Here is a 12,284-nt window from a genome sequence, read left to right on the forward strand (position 1 = left end):
TCGGGGCAACTGTAAATTCTAGAATGATGATAGCGTGGGATCCAGCAATGGTCATGCCACGAAACGCTCAAGGTGCGATGGTTAGATTCTGCCAAGTCGGGGATGGTCATCGCCTGGCTTTTGTGTGGCACAAATGTTCCCTGCCACTTACCAGCCCAAGCCTGGATGTTAGATAACAAGGTGTAGAGCTGGATGAACACAGCAGGCCAAGCAGCATCAGAGGAGCAGGAAGGCTGACGTTTCGAGCCTAGACCCTCAAGCCTGGATGTTGTCCAGGTCTGGTGTTTCCGTTCATATAGAAACTCGAAAACTGTCTTTTTCAAGTTGCAAATCTACCTGGGTGCGTTGGATGTTATTGCTGGTGATGCAGTCTCTCCTTTTCGTTTTAAACTGGGAATGGTTGGAGAGGGGCTGGGAATGGTTGGAGAGGGGCTGGGAATGGTTGGAGGAAGAGAGTGAAATGAACAGAGAGAATAAAGAGCTAAAGATTGTGTCATTAGCAGACGATCTTGTTATATTAAACGGGGAGGAATGGGTTCTGAGTGATACTGGAACCGTGTACCCCTTCACTTGTATTTCACAGCTGAGACAAAAACCTACCATTAATTTTTTTTGTACAGACAGCAGAAAGAGACTGAGGATGAGATTTAAACATTTCATTTCCATTAATTCTGACTGAATGCTTCATTTTAAGGGCAAGGAATTATGGTCTACACTGATTGACTATGGGGCAGTGGGTAATGTTATTTTTTCTCTTTTTAAAAATTACTTGTGTAACTCAATGACAGTTCAGTTGAACATGCTGCTTGTACCTTGTGCAATTCCTCTCAAACCTCATCCTGCTCTCCAAGATGTCCACCACTCCCCCCACCAACCCCTCGATTCTGGCCCACTCCCACAGCCCAACATGTAACCGTTCCGCCATTTGCAATCTCATTTTCAGCAGCGTTGGGCCCAAATCCCTGGAAAGCTTTTTCTCGAGCTCTCCTGAGGTTTATCGGCGGGGTGCCATTTCTGACAGAGACATTCCAGTCCTGCTCGCTTCTTCCCTCATATCCCTGCACGATTGCAAACTGAAAGCTCAAAGTCCTGGAGGGGCCCCATGGGAGAGATATGTAATTCCACAATGGAAGAAGATTTTCATTATCGATGCTACAGCTCTGGGAGGGTTACAAAAGTCTCCAAGTCTGACTAGGAGGCTCTGAATCACAGCGTAAAACTCTCCTGCCCCCGACTACACTGCCAATCACATTATCTATTGGGAGCCCAAAAGGTGCCATGCAATGACATGCCACATTGAAGCTTCACTTGTAAATATCACAGTTTGCATTGGTCTCACTTCATTCATGAGGGTGGTCACAACTACTTGTTTCAGAATAGTTTATAGTCAGAGATCCAATGGCTCACTGTTGGCACACACAGGGGAGTTAAACACATTTCCTTCAAGGCAAACCATTCCAGATACAAGCACACACGAAGCTGGTGAAACTCAGCCAGCAGAGAGAGGAACAGAGGTGACATTTCCAGCCTTCTTCAGAACTCTGTTTCTCTCAAATTTTGTTGGATAACTCTTGGCATCCTTTGCTGCACTTTTATGAATGCAAATTGTCATTGTTTATACTGGGGTGGGGGGCGTCCGATTCAGTAAGATATCTGCGCATAATTTCACTCATGCTCCCCCCCACCCAAACCCAAACCCACATGTTGCAGATTTCTGCACCTAAACTGCCCAGCAGCATTGCAGCAATGGCCCAGGTAAGCTGACATTGTCAGAACCTAAAGTGGCAGGGATGGAGTGAGCAGTTCACGTTGGCTGACACCTTGGATCGGAGGCAACGTGTGAAAATCCCGTCTCACTGCCTCCAACGTGAAAGGCACCGGGAGTGGTTACACGGGTGAGCCCTGACCCAAAGGCAGCCCTGTGATTCACCTCCGCAGTGAGAAACCAGGGTGAAAAGTTTAATGGGAGGGCGCTCACTCCCTCACCTTTCACTCTTAGCTACTGGCTTGTGGTTTTGGGATGTGGTTCATGCAGGCAATACCAGCTTTTGACGCCCAACCTCAGGTAGCATCAGAAGGTGGTCATGGGTCAACTCCCTGACTTGCAAAAGTCCGTGTGGAATTGCCACTTCTACAGCGGCACATGGGTAAGAAACTACAAGGCACTGGGTCAACGCAACAAGGAAGAAATGTCACATTTGTCCAAGTCAAGGCATTTGAGAAACAAGCTATATTTATTTCTGGCCCTGCACAGGTAGTTTCATGTTGATGCAACTGTCTCTATGCACACTAACATCAGCACAAAACGGTTAGCTCAGTTGGCTGGACAGCTGGCTTTCAATGCAAAGTGATGCCAATAGAGTGGGTTCAGTTCCTATGCTGACTGACGTTACCACCTTCTCAACCTCTCCTGAGGTGTGGTGACCCTCAGGTTAAACCACCCCCAATTGTCTCATCTTAATGAGAGAGCAGCCCTATGGTCTGGTAAGATTATGACAACATTATTGATATATCAAACAGGCTCACATTTATATAACGTTTCACAGCACTGCACAACCCAAAGGGCTATCACTGTTACAGTATTGGAATGACCTTAGCACTAGGATCTTATAAGCGATATCATAAATCCCATACAATCTGTTCCAATGGAGTTGGTCAGGGGCAAAGTTGGGGAATAGCTCCCCAGCTCTGCCTCGAAATAGCGACCTTGGGTTTTTTTACATTTAGCTGAGCAGATAGATGGGAGCTTGGTATAATACTCATCCGAAGGCGGCAGCACCACCACCCTCTGACTCACACATTTAACTTTCCAGTCCAAAACAGGTGTCTTGCATCAAAGGTCCCATTTCTAAGCGTTGAAAGAATGTGAGGGCGAGAACGAAATTGTTGGCCGGTTTCTTCCGAACTGACGTCAGACTTTACAAGAGCCCCGATCAATCTGAGCCAAAAGCTGACCCCCAGGATAACACACCAGGCGGCATCCACGCAGAGAGTGCAAGCTAACACTTCAAATCTAGGTCGAAGTTACCCAAAATCAAATCGTCAGCTTGATCTCTCTCCATGGATGACCATAAGACACAGGAGCAGAAATTAGGCCATTCGGCCCATCAAGTCTGCTCCGCCATTCAATCATGGCTGGTAAGTTCCTCAACCCCATTCTCCTGCTTTCTCCCCGTAACCCTTGATCCCCTTGATAATCAAGACCCTATCTATCTCAGTCTTAAATGTACTCAATGACCTGGCCTCCACAGCCTTCTGTGGCAGTGAATTCCATAGATTCACCACTTTCTGGCTGAAGAAGTTTCCCCTTATCTCCGTTCTAAAAGGTCTTCCCTTTACTCTAATGATGCTGCCTGACCCACTGTGATCTCCAGCATTTGTTGTTTTCAGAACCATGGGTGTTAATTAATATTAGCTTAGAGTACATTAGGGACATTGCTTTCATTGCTGAATCTTATTGATACCCAAACCACGTTCTGCCTGCAATTTGCTCTTGGCCATACATTGGGTTGGTTGAGCTCCAAACTCCCACCATAAACCTTCTCAGGTCTTTGTTCCCTTTAAGAGACTTTATAAAAAAAAAACCCTTTAAACACGTTTTTGGTAACAACCAGTCACCATTCCATTCCAACATCTCTGAATTACACTTGGAAGCGCCTGAGAATGCTTTACAACGTTAAAGGTGCTTTTTAAATGCAGGGTGTTTACTGTAAGGCTAAGCAACTCCCTCACAACTCACCAGCAGTCAGCACCTCCTCAAGGGGCACCGGGGGGAGGCGGGGGGGGGGGGGGGGGGGGGGGGGGTGCGGGCAAATAATGGCCTTGCCATCCCACAAAAGACTGATAAAAGGTTGTCCCACGATCATTCAAAAATAACTGGGTTCCCAATGAAACTCCAAACACAAAAAAAAGCAAATTAATCCGAAAAAAACTGGGCCTCTCCAAGTGGACACAGCCCTTAGTAACCTCAAAACAAAAAGTCCTGGAATTTCTGCAGTTAAATATAGAAATGAACTCGGAAAAGCACAATAGTCCATTCACATCAAGAAAAACAATTTAATCTGCATTTCAGGTATAAACCTTTCATCAGACGTTCAGCTAACAGAAAAAGCCTGATATATGAATTTGAGCTATCTACTGATTTGGACAGGCCTGCAACATACAACCAGCACCTTACAAGGGCAATTAGGGATGGGCAATAAATGCTGGCCACGAACGCATTGTAAAAAAAAAATTATTGTTAATCAGACCAGACAGCAAGAACAAACAACTTGTATTTATGAAGGGGGACAACAAGGTGCAGAGCCGGATGAACATCATAGAAGCATCTTTTATACGAATGAACATTATCAAACACAATTTAAGACTGAACAACATAAAGAGATATTATGACAGCCAGCCAATAGCTTGCTCAATGAGGTACGTTCAAAGGAGGGGTAAACAGCCAGAGACATTAAGAGAGAGATGGTCAGAGTTTGGACAGCTAAAGGTACAGCATCAGTGCCTGAACGACTGAACTGAAGAATCGAGAATTGAAGTTTTGAAATCTGAAGGTTACAGAGCTGGAGCAGTTGCATAGCAAGAGGCAAACCCCACATGGTTGAATTGCAAACCGAGGATATACATTTTAACACAAAAAACTTTGTCAAACAAGGAACCAACGTCGATCGGCAAATGTACGGGGTGATTTTAGCTCCTTCCTTCCTAAAGTGACCCTCCAACACTCTCCTCCACACGGTCCCCTACCCCTGGCAGCTAAACAGACCTGAAGCGTCTGTTCCGTTCTTTAAATGCAAAACTCCCCAGCAGCTGCAGGTGCTTCATTTGATACCCCCTGGAATGTGGACACTGAATTTGGTTTTTCCGGTATCACCCAAGGGCCTCCAAGAGAAGGCTCATTTGCTGTTCAGATTCTAATCTTAACCCTTTGTGGCAAGAGCTGAAAATATCTACCTTGAGCTGTGTGGGGATGATTAAGTGAACTTAAACATAAAAACAAGTTCAGTTCCCACTCTACGTCTATGGTAAGGGCAAATCTTTCTATAAGTGTTTTTGAATCCTGCAGAAGGCTTTATTTTTGCTTTTTCTTTGGGTGCTGGAGTGGCACCAGGTTGGGTAGGACCATGGAGAGTGCCCTCTGCAATATTTGATACCCCCTTTGAATCTCACCTTTGATTTCACCTCCTGCAAGAGGAGGAACTTTTCATAACGCAGAAACTTTGCATGAAATGCACACTTACTTTACACAACATTTGAACATCTTTCCAGGTCAAATCCCTCTCTTAAGTTAATTTTAGATACAATTTTTCCTTTCTGATGCCGGTCCAGCAAAGTGCCTTGGGCTGCTTTACTGCACAAAAGGCGCTACACACATCCAGGTTGTTGTTGTACACCACTGGTTCGGCAGCAAGATTCTTGAATGTTCCATGACCTTTCCAGAGAAGATAATCCAGGCTAGCACTCGGGGTGCAGCTGCTGAGGGAGTGCCACACTGTCAGAGGCGACACCTCTCACAGGAAAGGAGGTCCTCTCTGCCCTCTGAGGTGAATGTAAAATATCCTACTGCACTATTTCAAAACGTTCTGCCTTGTATCCAGGCCCATATTTATCCCCCAACCAAAATCATCGAACCTTAATTACTGGCCGTGACAGCTTCCTGCATTCAAAATGGCCGCCACTGTTCCTATCTGGCAAGAAGTGGCCACACTTCAATTGACCATGAAGCAAAATCCGAAAGTGATGAAGGATGGTGCACGCATGGAAGCGTTCATGGAATCATACAGAAGAGGCCCTTCAGCCCATCAAGTCTGTACGGCCAAAGCAACGCTAAACCCACACCAGTCCCACTTCCCAGCTTTTATATTGGATAACAAACGGTCGGGGCTGTTATCTTCATATTCCTCCTGGTGGCTATCACTGGAGATTTCTAGACTGCTTTCCTGTGGGATTACTGTGAGCCCTGCTTGTCGGGAGTCTTGAGATTCCAGGGAAACCAACATCCAGGACACAAGAATTGCCACACTCAGTGATTCTCATACGGGACAGTGTGCATTGCAGTACCCAAGGAGTGCTGCATTGTCAAGGCTGACCCCTGTTGAGATGAGATTTTAAACCAGGTTCTTGTGGTCTTGGGGGCAATGGGAGTGACATGACCCACTGAATGTCCCACAACAGCTATTCAAAAAATCTAAGGCCATTGTTGCAATGACTCTGCTGCTCACAGCTACCCCATTCTTAGGAGTCCCAGGGCGAATCACAATGTGTGGGGTGTTCACCCACAAACAGAAGGATAGCTCACACAGTGCCATTCTCACGTACTCGGAGGTCATACACAGACACGCACACAGACACTCACATAAACACACACAGTCTCTCACACACACACACATACACACACACACACACAGTCTCACAGTCACAGTCTCACAGTCACAGAATCTCACACACAGTCACACAGTCTCTCACACATGCACTCAGTCTAACACACATACACGCAGTCACAGTCTCTCACACATGCACACAGTCTCACAGTCTAACACACATACACGCAGTCACAGTCTCTCACACACAGTCACACAGTCTCTCACACATGCACACAGTCTCCCAGTCTAACACACATACACGCAGTCACAGTCTCTCACACACATAGACACAGAGACACACGCAGACACAGAGACACACAGACACAGAGACACACAGACACAAGCACACTCTCTCTCTCTCTGGTTTCCAGTTCCTTCCCCAGACCCAGCATGGAAGCCAGAATGGTTACCCCAAATCCTACCATCACAAGACAGCTGTGCTCATCAACACCACCACCCCACCCAGACCCGCCACCCCAAGTCCAGGCTCCCTCAGGCAATGCCACCCCAAGAGAAAAACAGGTCAAAGGGGCCCCTTGTGTTTGTGGGATCTTGCTGTGCGCAGTGTGTCAACTGCATTTGCTCACACAACGAGGAAGCTGTGCCTTTTGGACAAGTAAAAACCTCTCTCCCACACAATCCCAGTGAAATCCAAAACTGAAATCAGCCTGAAAAGCCTACTGATGCAAAACACACACTGACCTCTCCTCCTGCCTTACAGCAGTGTCTGCCTGCCCGCCCACCAGCTCTTCTGACTCTGACTGTGGGTGGTTTCTCAGTCGACGTATGGGGGGGGGGTCCCTTTTTACCCCACTCCTGTCTCCCCACCCGACCTCCCCAAACCTAGCTGAATACTGACACACACTCCCAGCCCCTTCAGTTCTCAAAGAACTCAAATCCCACACCCAACCAGAGCTTCTAAAAGGTGTGTCAAGATTCCCCAGACCCTCCCATTCCCCTAACAGTGATACCTTGATGCACACTGATTAAAAACAAAATAAAAATCACAATCGGCACTAAAATCTCCAATCTGACATGCACAAAAGAAAAGCAGCTTGCAACACTGTGGGAATAACCGGCTGAAAAACTCATTTTCCCCCCTCCCACACCTCTCGACCAGACACTTAATAGTTGTGCAATCGCTAACCCACAAATAGGGGAGAAGCGAAGTGAACTTGTTTTACCTTGAGGATGGCGTTTTGTTTCTCCTGGAAGTTGCTGCAAGCGGAGAACGAGCTAATCGAAGGGAGGACAGCATCTGCTAGAGCCATTGCTGATATCCTGAGCTGCTGAGTCCTGGTTCACCTTCCCAGTGACCAGGAGTAAATAGGGAGGCTCAGTCTCTGTCTCTGTATGTGTGTGTGTAACTGCACTGTTGCACTCCCTCTGCAAAATAAAACTCCTTCACTCTGTTTTTTCCCCCAGCCCCATCCCGTGTGTAAACGGAGGAAGAGCTGCACTTATCCCTCCGATTAATATTCATCCACCTGATTTAAATGCATGTTTAATATTACTGACGCGCAGGGCGGTGCCTGGCCTGACCACTTTTTTTTGGAAAGTTGCATCAACTTTCTAAAGCTGCCAGCTCTTTACAGAGAGCCGAATCCTCCAGCTGGCTTTACTTTAATGGTTTGCAAGGTGCTTGCGTTTTCAAGTCACATTTGGCCGCCTGGCAACACGCTAAAGCGCGACCGTTCGGCCCGTAGGGCTGGTGCTGGCCGTTTGAGAGGCTATTTCCCCATAGCCCTGCATTCTGTACGTTCCTCCCCAGCTCCCGCTGCTTCATTCATGGGACGTGAGTGCCCCTGGTGGGGGCCCAGGTCTCTAAATGGTTATTAGATCCCACCACCTCTTATGGCAGGGTTCAAACCCATTCGCACAGAACATTAGGCTCATGGATATTAGTGTGGTGACATGACCATTACACCCCTGTAAGGCAGTATCTCTGGGCAGTGCAGTGCTCCCTCAGTATAGCACTGAAGCGTTAGCTGGAACAACACAGCGAGCCAGGCAGCATCTGGTTAAAAGGAGCAGTCAATGTTCCAGGATATTACCCTTCTTCAGGAATCCTCCAGCTGGATTTACTTTAATGGTTTACAAGGTGGTTGCATTTTAAAGTAGCATTTTGCCGCCTGGCAGCACACTAAACCACGACCATTCAGCCCATAGGGCTTGTGCTGGCTGTTTGAAAGTGGTCCTGAAGAAGGGTAATACCCTGAAACGTTGACTGCTCCTTTCCTCCAGATGCTGTCTGGCCTGCTGTGTTCTTCCAGCCTCCTGTTTGTCTACCTTGGAATCCAGCATCTGCAGGTTATTTTATCTCTCACTGAAGAGTCAGCCCTGGGTTTAGGGAGCTGGGACCATTGTAAGTCAGAGGTAATAGTGATTGAGCTAAGTCTGATACCCCAAATGCAAGGCAAACACTCAAGACTCTTCAGGGGATTGAACCTGGGACCTCTCACATCCCAGTGTGCTATACGGCTCAATGCGAGAATCACACCCCTGCACCAACTTGACAGTCTCTTACTTATTTTTCCTAATTGGAAATTTTATTACACGCCTCTGGAGCAGGTGGGACTTGAATCTGGACCTTCCTGGTCTAGGGCAGGGACAGTACCACCGTGCCACAAGAGGGCCCTTGCCAGTTCTCTAATTGCCCTGGAGAAGATGTTTTTTAGTTGCCTTGTTGAAGCATTGCAGTCCATGCGGTGTAGATAGATTGTGCAGTTTGGGAGCGAGTGCCAGAATTTTGACCCGGTCACATTGAGCTAAAAGTAGTATCTTTCCAAATGGGAGGCCTTGATGTAATGATAATGTCACTCCACTAATAATCCACAAGCACCAGACTAAAGTTCTGGGGATATGGGTACAATTCCTGCTGTGACTAGTGGTGGAATTTGAGTTTGATGACAATTTAGAACTTTTTTTTTAGAAGAATTATCTAATGCTGACCATGTAACCATTGGCAATTGTTGTAAAAATGCATCTGAGTCACTAATGTCCCTAGGGAAGGAAATCTGCCATCCTTACTCAGTCTGGCCTACATGTGACTCCAGGCTCAAAGCAATATAGTTGCGTCTTAACTGGGCAGTTAGGGATGGGCCTCACCAGTGATGCCCACATCCCATGGAAGAATGAAGAAAAGAGAAGTCAGGGTGGTAAGGGGCTTGGAGGGCACTAGTAGGGGGAATGCCCAGAGTGGTCCCATGTATTTGCTGCCCTTGTCCTGCTTGGTAGGTAGCCACACCTGTAGCCAATTCCTCTTCACCACTGCATTCAACTTGTAGTTTTTCTTAAATTCTCCTCATCTCCCCTCTGGTTTGCCAACAAACTTTTGCCATTTGCCTACAATTCGCACCTTTTGGTTACTGACCACTTCTGTCAGTGGAAAAGATCTTCCCTCATCTCCTGAAACCCCTTTTAATTCTAAATACCCCTACTAACTTGCCCCTTCCAAAGAACATCGATATAGTCAGGTTACTGTAGCTTGAGGACCCTTAGAACCCTCTCAATGATCACAGTTTCAAAATCAGTCCGGTGTCAGGAGTCTATCTGAGGTGCTGAGGGGAAGGTGGTCGAGAGCTTTGAGTTCCTAGGGGTAAATATCACCAACAATCTGCCCTGGTCCACCCACATCGATACTACTGTCAGGAACATCTCTACTTCCTCAGAAGGCTGAGGAAATTTGGAATGTCCACAATGATTCTTACTAGATTTTACAGATGCACCGTTGAAAGCACCCTATCCGCATGCATTACAGCTTGGTATGGCAACTGCTCTGTCCAAGACTGCAGGAATTTACAGAGTTGTGAGCACAGCCCAGTCCATCACAAAAACTAGCCTTCCATCCATTGACTCCATCTATATTTTCCGCTGCCTGGGAAAGCAAGCAACGTAACAAAGACCCCTCCCACTCCGATTACATCTCTTCCACCCTCCTCCATCAAACATACAAAAATTTGAAAACACATACCAACAGATTCAAGAACAGCTTCTTCCCCTCTGTTATCAGACCTACAAACAGACCTCTCATATATTAGAGCTGATCTTTCTCTGCACCTTCTCTGTCGCTGTCACAGCATATTCTGCATTCTGTTCTATTACCCTGATTTACCTATGTAAGGTATGGTTTGTCTGGATAGTACGCAAAACAATACTTTTCACTGTATGTTGGTACATATGACAGTAATAAACCAAATCAAATCTATCTGGCTCAGTCATAGACACTGCTTTTAGAGAAACACTGAGACTTTGATACACGTTTACTGTATGGAGTGGGTGTATTTCTGGGATTGTGAGGTTCCATTCCACAATTTAATCCAGTTGCACTTAGTGTGCAGAGGTCTTGTGATATAGTGGGTAACACAACTGCCTTCTCATTTTTTTTTTAAATATCCTAACTTATTCTTAAGGTTTTCATAGATCATAGAATCCCTACAGTGTTGAAACAGGCCCTTTGGCCCAACAAATCCACACCGACCCTCAGAGCATCCCACCCAGACCCATCCCCCTAATCTACACATCCCTGAACACTATGGGGCAATTTAACACGGCCAACCCACCTAGCCTGCACATTTTTGGACTGTGGGAGGAAATCGGAGCACCCGGAGAAAACCCACGCAGACACGGGGAGAATGTGCAAACTCCACACAGGCAGTCGCCCAAGGGTGGAATCAAACCCGGGTCCCTGGCGCTGTGAGGCAGCAGTGCTAACCACTGAGCCACTGTGCTGCCCCTTATACCTAAGGTGGGCTGTAATTGAAAGACTTTAATGCTGAAATTTATTTCATTATTTTTCCAATTTATTGCTAAGATCCTGTACCTTTTTATCTATTATGGCAAATTTAGGGAGAGAATGAATAGACTGGGGCTATTTTCCCTGGAGCATTAGAGATTTGAGGGGTGACCTTAGAGTTTTATAGAATCATGATAGACATCGATAGAGTGAATAGCCAAGGTCTTTTCCCCCGGGTGGGCTAGTCCAAAACTAGAGGGCATAGGTTTAAGGTGAGAGGGGAAAGATTTAAAAGGGACCTAAGGGGTAGCTTTTTCACACAGCGGATGGTGCATGTATGGAATGAGCTGCCAGAGGAAGTGGTGGAGGCTGGTACAATTACAACATTTAAAAGGCATCTGGATGGGTACATGAATAGGAAGGGTTTGGAGGGATATGGACCAAATGCTGGCAAATGGGGATTAGATTAATTTAGGATATCTGGTTGGCATGGACGAGTTGGACCAAAGGGTCTGTTTCCATGCTGTACAGCTGTATGACTCTATGACTGAGAGCTAGTGTAGGGAAGCAAGCACAGAGCTGATGGTTGAACAAAACCTTTAGGGAGTTAGGACATAGGCAACAGCATTTTGGATGTGATTACAATTAGACAGGGTAGAAGATGGGAGGCCGTGAGGGAGATGATTGGAGTAGTCAGTGATAAAGGCATGAAGGAGAGCTTGAGCTGTAGATGGGCTGAGTCGGGTAATATTACACAGGTAGAAACCTTCAGTCTTGGTGATGGAGTAACTGTGTGGCCAGAAGCTCAGTTTAGGGTCAGACATAACACTAAGACTGCAATCACTTTCACTCCACTTCAGACAGCTGCCAGGGGGCAGACACAATAACCCCAGGGAATGGGGCTGGTCACAAAGACCCCAAAACAATGGTCTGAGTCTTCCCAGTATTTAGGCAGAGAGATTTTGTTTTAGGATGTCAGACAAAGCAATCTGACAAATCCACACACACACACACAAATACACACACGCTCACACACACGCGCGCTCACACACATGCACACACACACACACGCTCACACACTCGCACACACACACGCGCACGCGCGCACACTCACACACACACACGCTCACACACACACATGCGCTCACACACACACACGCTGACACACACACACACGCTCACACACA

At 46.7% G+C, this 12,284-nt stretch overlaps 1 long non-coding RNA gene across 1 annotated transcript in view; it reads right to left on the minus strand.

Moving 5' to 3' along the window:
• LOC125487218 overlaps positions 1-8,167 on the minus strand; it is a 20,756-nt gene extending 12,589 nt beyond the window's left edge. Inside the window, exons 1-2 of the long non-coding RNA XR_007265732.1 lie at positions 7,547-8,167; positions 5,392-5,395 (exon numbers count right to left, since the gene is read on the minus strand). This is a non-coding gene — a long non-coding RNA (uncharacterized LOC125487218). The remainder of the gene's footprint in view (positions 1-5,391; positions 5,396-7,546) is intronic.
• Between the last annotated feature and the right edge of the window lie 4,117 nt (positions 8,168-12,284).

Source organism: Rhincodon typus, chromosome 38 (genome assembly GCF_021869965.1).
Source record: "Rhincodon typus isolate 14 chromosome 38, sRhiTyp1.1, whole genome shotgun sequence".
Classification (NCBI taxonomy): Eukaryota; Metazoa; Chordata; class Chondrichthyes; order Orectolobiformes; family Rhincodontidae; genus Rhincodon; species Rhincodon typus.